The 7,870-nt window shown below is 43.6% G+C and overlaps 1 long non-coding RNA gene across 1 annotated transcript; it reads left to right on the forward strand.

Moving 5' to 3' along the window:
• The first annotated feature begins 368 nt into the window (after positions 1-368).
• On the forward strand, positions 369-6,764 carry LOC138923713 (uncharacterized). Its single transcript, XR_011437744.1, has 2 exons — positions 369-5,590; positions 6,626-6,764. It is a non-coding gene; the product is annotated as an uncharacterized lncRNA (long non-coding RNA).
• Positions 6,765-7,870: the final 1,106 nt, after the last annotated feature.

The raw sequence follows: 7,870 nt of genomic DNA on the forward strand, positions 1-7,870 counted from the left end.
TCCCCAAACACGCTGAGAGGTGCGTGATTTTGTTATTATTGTCCACTGCCAAATTCCACAAGGGCAACAGGCCTGAGGCCATTTCCCATCTCGTGCTCCTCTCTGGACACATTCTTCACCCAGAGGTCATCAGAGTAGCGTCAATAAATACCAAACAAGTGAAATATTTTTAAAATGTTAGGACACTCACCTAGAAGCAAAATATTCTCAATTTCATTAATTTTCAACATAGAATAAATGAATTTAGGAAAAGTTAACATGGAAAAAAGGCTGCACTGTCAGAAACTTTAAAAATTATGTGTTGGAATGTTTTATTTTTTCCTAGATTGTCCGTGAAACAAGAAAACTCAATCAGACATAATTCTTCTTTGCAGACGTAAGTGAAATCGGTTAAACACCCTGTAAATGAGCCAGATGGAAGAAAAGAATCCTTGGGCACCTGATGATTTCCCAGTCCATGGATCTCTGTGTTGAAATAAGTTCCCGACAGGCCCTTATATCAGCAATAGTCTTTGTTCAGACAGCAATAAACTCAAGTGTACAATTGAGTTTACGCTACACATGCAAACTGTATCCAGGACACAACTAACAAAATAACAAGAAGTGAACCATAAAGTTCTTGACTGTTTAAGAATGACAGGAACTTCCTAAGAAAGAAACAACAATATTATGCTTTGTAAAACAACGCTAAAAGTTGCACTGGAGTTGTTTTGTTTGGTGAGTAAACGTGGTCGATTTTTACCTCCTGAAGATGTTGGCTCAAATCCCAAGTGTGACGGAGCTGCAAATTCTTAATGAAGTGGTGTTGTGTAATGCAGCCAACCCTCAGCTAGGCTGAAGACCACGACCCGCCGGAGACAGGGAGGGTGCTCAGCTCCTCCGTGCGGGGCCTTGCTCCAGGGAGCCATCCGGAAGTGGCCCTCCCACGAGTGAGACAGAAGAGCTTGTCAGTCGTACACATGGCATTAATGTCAATATGAACAAGGAGGCGGAGGCAGGGTCTGAGGAGGAGCAGCCCCCAAAGCCCCGTCCTGCTACCCCTTCTTCTCCAGGGGAAGCCTTTGTGTCGCAGAGGGTCATCATCAAAGACTGCTACAGGTTTCTTTTCCGGTGATTTTAACAAGCACTCCATGAGCAAGGCTTGTTTTCATCCATCCGCTAATATCTAGCGCAGACCTGAGTGACCCACACAGTGCCCTTGTGAATAAGCCAGTGCTCCAAGACCTCATGAGACCCTCCCACCGTCACATAGCCAGTGCAGCTGATGAGAAGACTGGATCCCAGATCCTGTGATTTCAAGGCGTGTGCTCCTTAGGCTACCAGCAATGCCACTCCGGGGTAGTCATCCAAAAGAATTGAAAGCAGGATCTCAAAGAGCTATCTGCTCCCCTATGTTCACTGCAGCATTATTCACAGCAGTCAAGATGTGAAAACTACCCAAATGTCCATTGATAGACAAATATATATATATATAACTATACACACACACACACAGGAGAATATTATTCAGCCATAAACAAGAAGGAAATCCTGCCATTTGTGACAACAAGGATGAACTTGGAGGAAATAAAAACTAAGTGAAATAAGCCAGTCACAGAAGGATACATGCTGCTTTATTCCGTTTATATGAGGAATCTAAAATAGTCAAACTCATAGAAGCAGAGAGTAGAATGATAATTGCCAGGGGCTGGGGGAGGGGAAACGGGGGTCGCTCAGTGAGTGTGAAGTTACAGGTATATAAGATGACTAAGCTCTAGAGCTCTGCTGTACGGCAGTGTCTATAGTTAACGAGACTGTATTGGGCCCTTAAAAACTTGTTAAGAGGGTAGATCTCATGCTAAGTGATCTTATATAAAAACAGCAAGGAGACACAAGCAATCTCATGGAGGTGGTGGATATGGTTTTTACTTCACGGTGATGGTATCATGGGTGTATGCATATATCCAAACTTGTCGAAATGTACACATTAAATATGTGCGACTTTTAGCATATTAAATATATGTCAAAGAAGTTGGAAAAAACCCCAAATAAATGTCAAATAGTATGGGTTTTAAATAAGTGAGGGGCCGGCCTGGTGGCACAGCAGTTGGGTTCGCATGTTCCAATACAGCGGCCCGGGGTTCACTGGTTCTGATCCCGGGTGAGGACCTATGCACTGCTTGTCACGCCATGCTGTGGCAGGCGTCCAACGTAAAATATAGAAAGATGGGCACAGATGTTAGCTCAGGGCCATTCTTCCTCGGCAAAAATAGGAGGATTGGCAGCAGATGTTAGCTCAGGGCTAATCTTCCTCAAAAAAATTAATTAATTAATTTCTTAAAAAGTCTGTTAAGTGAATGCAGAGTAGAATTCATGTTTAGTGATATTTGGACAGGTTGCAGAAGAAGCTATGAAGGTCTGTAGTTTTCCTAAGAAACTTTCCTGTTTCAGTACACTGGGGACCCTGACATGCTGCAATTAGACAGCATGGCAGGAAGGGCGGAAAGACAGCCGCCTTGTAGGGAGCCCCCACCAGGACCTCTGCTGATCCATATGGACTTGCAGTATATCCCATAACAATCCACAAAGTTCCCTCTGCCTTTCTAGGTGACCTAGAGCCATGATTGGCAACAATGGGCTATGAGAAGACATGCCCTTGGCCCAGGTAAGTCCCAGCCACCACCAGCTGGAAGAGTTGTGAAAGGCTATTTGACTGCAATGGTTTTCTATGGCAAGTAAAAATTAGAATAATGTGAAAAATTCCAACGAGAAGAAATCCAGGAAAAGCTGCCGACAGAACTTCTGATTTTGGGGAAAAATATTGGGAACTGCCAACATCACATCTGGGAAATGGGCCACCTGGTTTTGAAGCTTCAGACACAACAAATGCTTGGGAGGACCTTAAACCAGCTGACCTAACCAGAACCAGACTGTTCACACGGGAACCAGTCTGGCTGCTGCTACTGCGAGCTGGGCTCGCCGGCGGCAACATCGAGAAACATTCTGAATGGCTGAGTGAGGGCTCCGGAGGAAACTTCATGACGGGCAGGAATGTACTGTTCTTTGAGCTATTTCCTTTAACAACTTGGAAGAAATAATAATTAATATAAACAGTAGTCACCAGACTGGGCTTGCCGCAGGAGAAACAAGAGCACAAGATTTGCAAAGATTCGGGTTGAAGCACGAGGTCCTTTTTCCTCTGGCCTTTGGGGATTGGGCCAAGTCAGTGGAACTCTCTGAGCCTCAGTTTCCTCTTCTGTAACAGGAGCAGACACATGCCTTGCAGGGTTATTAATAGGTTTAAGTACCCTGTGGGCATAGAAAGGATGTCTGTGCTTCTTTATTAGTCTTCTAATAAGGAAGATCCCCAGACTATTGGAAGAAATAACACACAAACCTAAGATGGGATTCCCAGAAGAAGTCTCCAGCTTCCAAAGAGTTCAAGATATTAGATTCATGCATATTTTTTAAACACATTAAAACCTTTCCAGAATATGTAAAAAGATGAAAAAAATCCATTTATTTTACCAAGCAAATTTAACTCTGGTATCAAAGTATAAGTAATATAGACCAGAAAAGAAAAACTGCAGAAGCTGTCTCACAAAATAGTGATCGAGATGCTAAATTAATAGCTAGTAAGTAGATTTCAAAATTCAAGAATGGGAACAAAACTGCATTTACCCAGCAAAAAGAATAATACTCGTTTCAAAACAGTTGCTCCTAACGTGGAAACACTAGACGGTCCTCAGTGATACCAAGAATATGAGAGAGAGAGAGAGGCGCAACATGAGCGTGATCATTCAACATTGTTGAGGAAGTTATCATCAGCACAATTCGATGTTAAATATAAACACTGGACTGGAAAAAATAAAACTGTATTTATCTGTATATGTGATTATGCCCATAAAAATCCAAAGGTAAGCATTAAAAACTTTGGCAGGGAGGGCTGGCCCCGTGGCATAGTGGTTAAGTTTGGCACACTCCGATTCAGTGGCCTGGGTTGGTGGGTTGGGATCCCGGGCACAGACCTATGCCACTCGTCAGCCATGCTGTGGCAGCAACCCACATATAATGTGGGGGAAGATTGGCATAGAAGTTAGCTCAGGACTAATCTCCCTCGGAAAAAACAAAGAGGAAGATTGGCAACAGATTTTAGCTCAGGGCTAATCTTCCTCAGGAAAAAACCCCACAGAAAACAAAAAAAACATTTTGGGATAGATAAGAATCAGAGAAGATAGTACAGTGGCAGGTAGTTCTTGAATGTCCTGGAATATCCCCAAAAAACATATCTAGAGAATTAGACAGCAAACCTAAAGCCTCATGGCTTTTGTCTACAAAATGCCATGTGAGCTGTGATACAAGAGCTGGTGGGGACAAGCCAACATCAACTGAGGCCTAAGTGGGGGAAGCAGAACAGAGGAAATGGGCTCTACTGGGCTTGAGAAACAGAGAGCCCCATCACCAGCAGGCCAGGCCCCTCTGGGAGGCACAGGATCAGAAGGATGGGTGTTCACACTCAACTTGGGGGTGAGACAAGGGAAATTCACACCAAATCTGGACGGGGCTGCCATGGTCAGGGTCTATAAATCCTCCAAACTCACAAATCGAAGACACTCTTCAGGACAATGGGGGTCACTGAGGAGAACCCCCGAGAGTAAGACCCAAAAGGAGCCCCTGATAGGGAAAATAGTGAAAAGAAAGTCTAGATTTTTCAAAAAATGGACTGAGACTGAATGATGGTGAAAATGAGACTGGCAAGAGCATAGCTGGTCCACACAGTAGCTGATTGGAGAGTGCTCAAAAGGCAGAATAGCTTTATGGTATTACCTGAGAATACAAGGATGTGGGAGGAAGGGAGGAGGTAGAAGTCACCAGCTATTTCCAGTCCTGTGCATAATAAAGCCAAATAACTTCGTCCCCAGACAAACAAAGCTCCATGCTGGTAGACCTGCCTGTTGTGATCTGAATGCGCTTCCCCTCATAATTCATATTTTGAAGTCTTTACCCCTAATGTGATGGTTTTAGGATGCGGAGCCTTTATTAGGCCATGAGGGTGGAGTCCTCATGAATGGAATTAGCTAATGCCCTTATAGGAAAGACCCCAGAGAGCTCCCTCACCTTCTTCCCGCCATGGAAAGAAACAAGGAGCAGTAGGCCATCTGCAAACCAGAAGAGGATGCTCACCAGAACCCAGCCACACTGGCAGCCTGATCTCAGACCTTCAGCCTCCAGGACTATGGGAAGTAAAGTTGTGTTGTTTATAAGCCACCCAGTCTGTGGTGTTTTGTTACGGCAGCTGGAACTAAGACACTACCTTACAAGGAATATTAAAGGATGTCCTTCACGTGGAAAGGAAATGATACCAGCAAGATGGTAATCCACCTCCCCATGAAGAGCACCAGAAAACTTATAAGAACTTTTAGAAGACATGAGATTGCATAAAGCAATGATCGGAACACGGTATTGTTGGGTAACAATACATGTAGGTGTTTCATCTATGTTTCCACAGCAATAATGCAACATCCGAAGGAGGACAGGGAAAGCATGCAGCGTCATACCGCTGAGCTTACAGCCCATCAGTCAGGGATTCTCTCAGTCAAGCAGGCAGAAGGTGAGTCTGGTCACTGCCAGGGCATCAGCCCATCACCAAGAGAAGCAGCAAGAACAGAGGGGTCCCTGAGAACAGAGCTGGGCAGGCATCTCCCTGCACGTGAAAAGCATTGGCTCTTAGAAGAAATTAAAACCTGGCCAAGAGAGGGAGCCACCCTCATGTCACTATAGATCATCAGTCCCAATTTGAGTTTAGAGTTGCTGTAGCACCATTGACTTTTCCCAAGGAGAAATAAGAACCCTGAGTGGGAAAGTGGCATCTCAGTACAGAATCACACAAGCAGCCATCACTGTGGCCACGTACCTGGGCTTCAGCAGAGGCTGATCTGCTGCCCATGATCCCTGAGGGAGGAGGAGGAGCAGGAGACCGAGCCTGAGCTGACTGTGCTGTACAAACACTCAAGACTCATATTCAAGGCCATGGGGTTCAGTCAAGCTCAGTCATTACTTTCTTTTTCTTTTTTGTCTTCATAAAGTCTTAAGTTAAATCCTTTTCCAGTTGTGGTTATGGGTAGACATCTGGGCCCAGAGGCTGTGTGATCCCTGAAGTTGAGTCCAGAATGAACCCAACCTTTACAGAAGGCAGCTTGAACCTGGCGATGCCTGAGGGTCTGTGGGAACATGGCACAGAGAGCCCCCAAGAACCTCCTGAAACCAACAAGAGAGCAATTACCTTGGAACGCTGGCCTTGTCCTCTAAGCCAGATAGGTCTGGTCTGTATATTAGTTAATTTTCTAAAATGATAAACTAATCTGGGTTTTCTCAAATACTAAAATAGATTTAACTATTTCTTACCAGCAGGATATTTTCTGGTGCATAGTTTTAGTTTCTTTATAAAGCCAGAACATCATAAAGTACATGAAACGTACCTGTGTCTTTGTTGAAAAATTTCTAAAAGTTTAGTAATTAAAAAACGTTTTAATTGTTTCACTTAAAATCCAATAAAAATAATGATACTCAAATTGTAGTTTTATAATTCTATATTCAAATTCTAGTCTTATAATTTTATACTCACCCAATTCTTTTTACTTTTTAGCCCCATGGCAAACAGGTTTTCCAGTACGGCGTATCAGCCATTCTTGACACTCAGCCATGGGAAACGGCTTCCGCTGATCTATAACACACATAGATATACGGGCAGGTGTCAAAGCTGTGAACTTTGTACTTGTCTCTCATATTGAAACTGAGCATTTGATTTCAGAGGTCAAGGACTTTAAAAACTTAGCTTAAGATGTGGGTAAAGACTCATAATTTGTCTACTGTTTAATTGGCAAATTGAAATTGGCAAATTGAAACTTTAGATTTCTTTTAAGTTCTATGACCACCATGGACCAAAAGTGCCCCCATGTACTTAAAGACTTAACGTCCCTCATTGAGGGGAGGACTGGCTGTCCCGGGCTTGCAGCAGACAAGAAAGTCAGCCTCAATCTCCCAGAAAGTGCCGCTAGATGCCAATGTTGGATCTTGGCAACAGGGTGGGTTGGAGAAATGGCCCCCAGCATGGGTAAGACCATAGAACCTTGACTTTGGGTTATGTCAGACCCCAAATCCTAACTTCATATTTAGTGTCCCAGAAGGCTGATCCGGGTAGCTTTTGTGAGACTATTAAAGGACTTTAGGCTTTGAAAAATGAGACAGGGCTGTGGTGTGCTTTCTGTGGCCTGAAGAAAAGAGGCAGATGAGATGGATTCACCCAAAGGAAACTTCTTCACTCAGTCTTCTAGAAACGAGAAAGATAGGACTTTAGGGTGAGCAGCTCTTTATTTAGGATTTTTTAAAAGTAAACAAACAATCTGAATTAATGCATCTTAATGGAAACTAATCAAGTTCATCACATAGGCAGAGTAATAAATTGGCACCATATTGTGGGAAAGCTAAAAGGCACGATTCACCTTAATTTTCTAACATGAAAAACCCAATGACATAATCCTTAGCTACTTAAGATTCAGATTGAAGGGGCTGGCCCCGTGGCCGAGTGGTTAAGTTCGCGCGCTCCGCTGCAGGCGGCCCAGTGTTTCGTTGGTTCGAATCCTGGGCGCGGACATGGCACTGCTCATCAGACCACGCTGAGGCAGCGTCCCACATGCCACAACTGGAAGGACCCACAACGAAGAATATACAACTATGTACCGGGGGGCTTTGGGGGAAAAAAGGAAAAAAAAATAAATAAAATCTTTAAAAAAAAAAAAAAAAAAGATTCAGATTGAAGCTCCTGCATTTTATGGTCATTTTTCTTTAATTAAAAACTGAATCTGAGAGGCTGGAACAATTTCTCCAATAT

This window comes from Equus caballus, chromosome 4, assembly GCF_041296265.1.
Source record: "Equus caballus isolate H_3958 breed thoroughbred chromosome 4, TB-T2T, whole genome shotgun sequence".
Classification (NCBI taxonomy): Eukaryota; Metazoa; Chordata; class Mammalia; order Perissodactyla; family Equidae; genus Equus; species Equus caballus.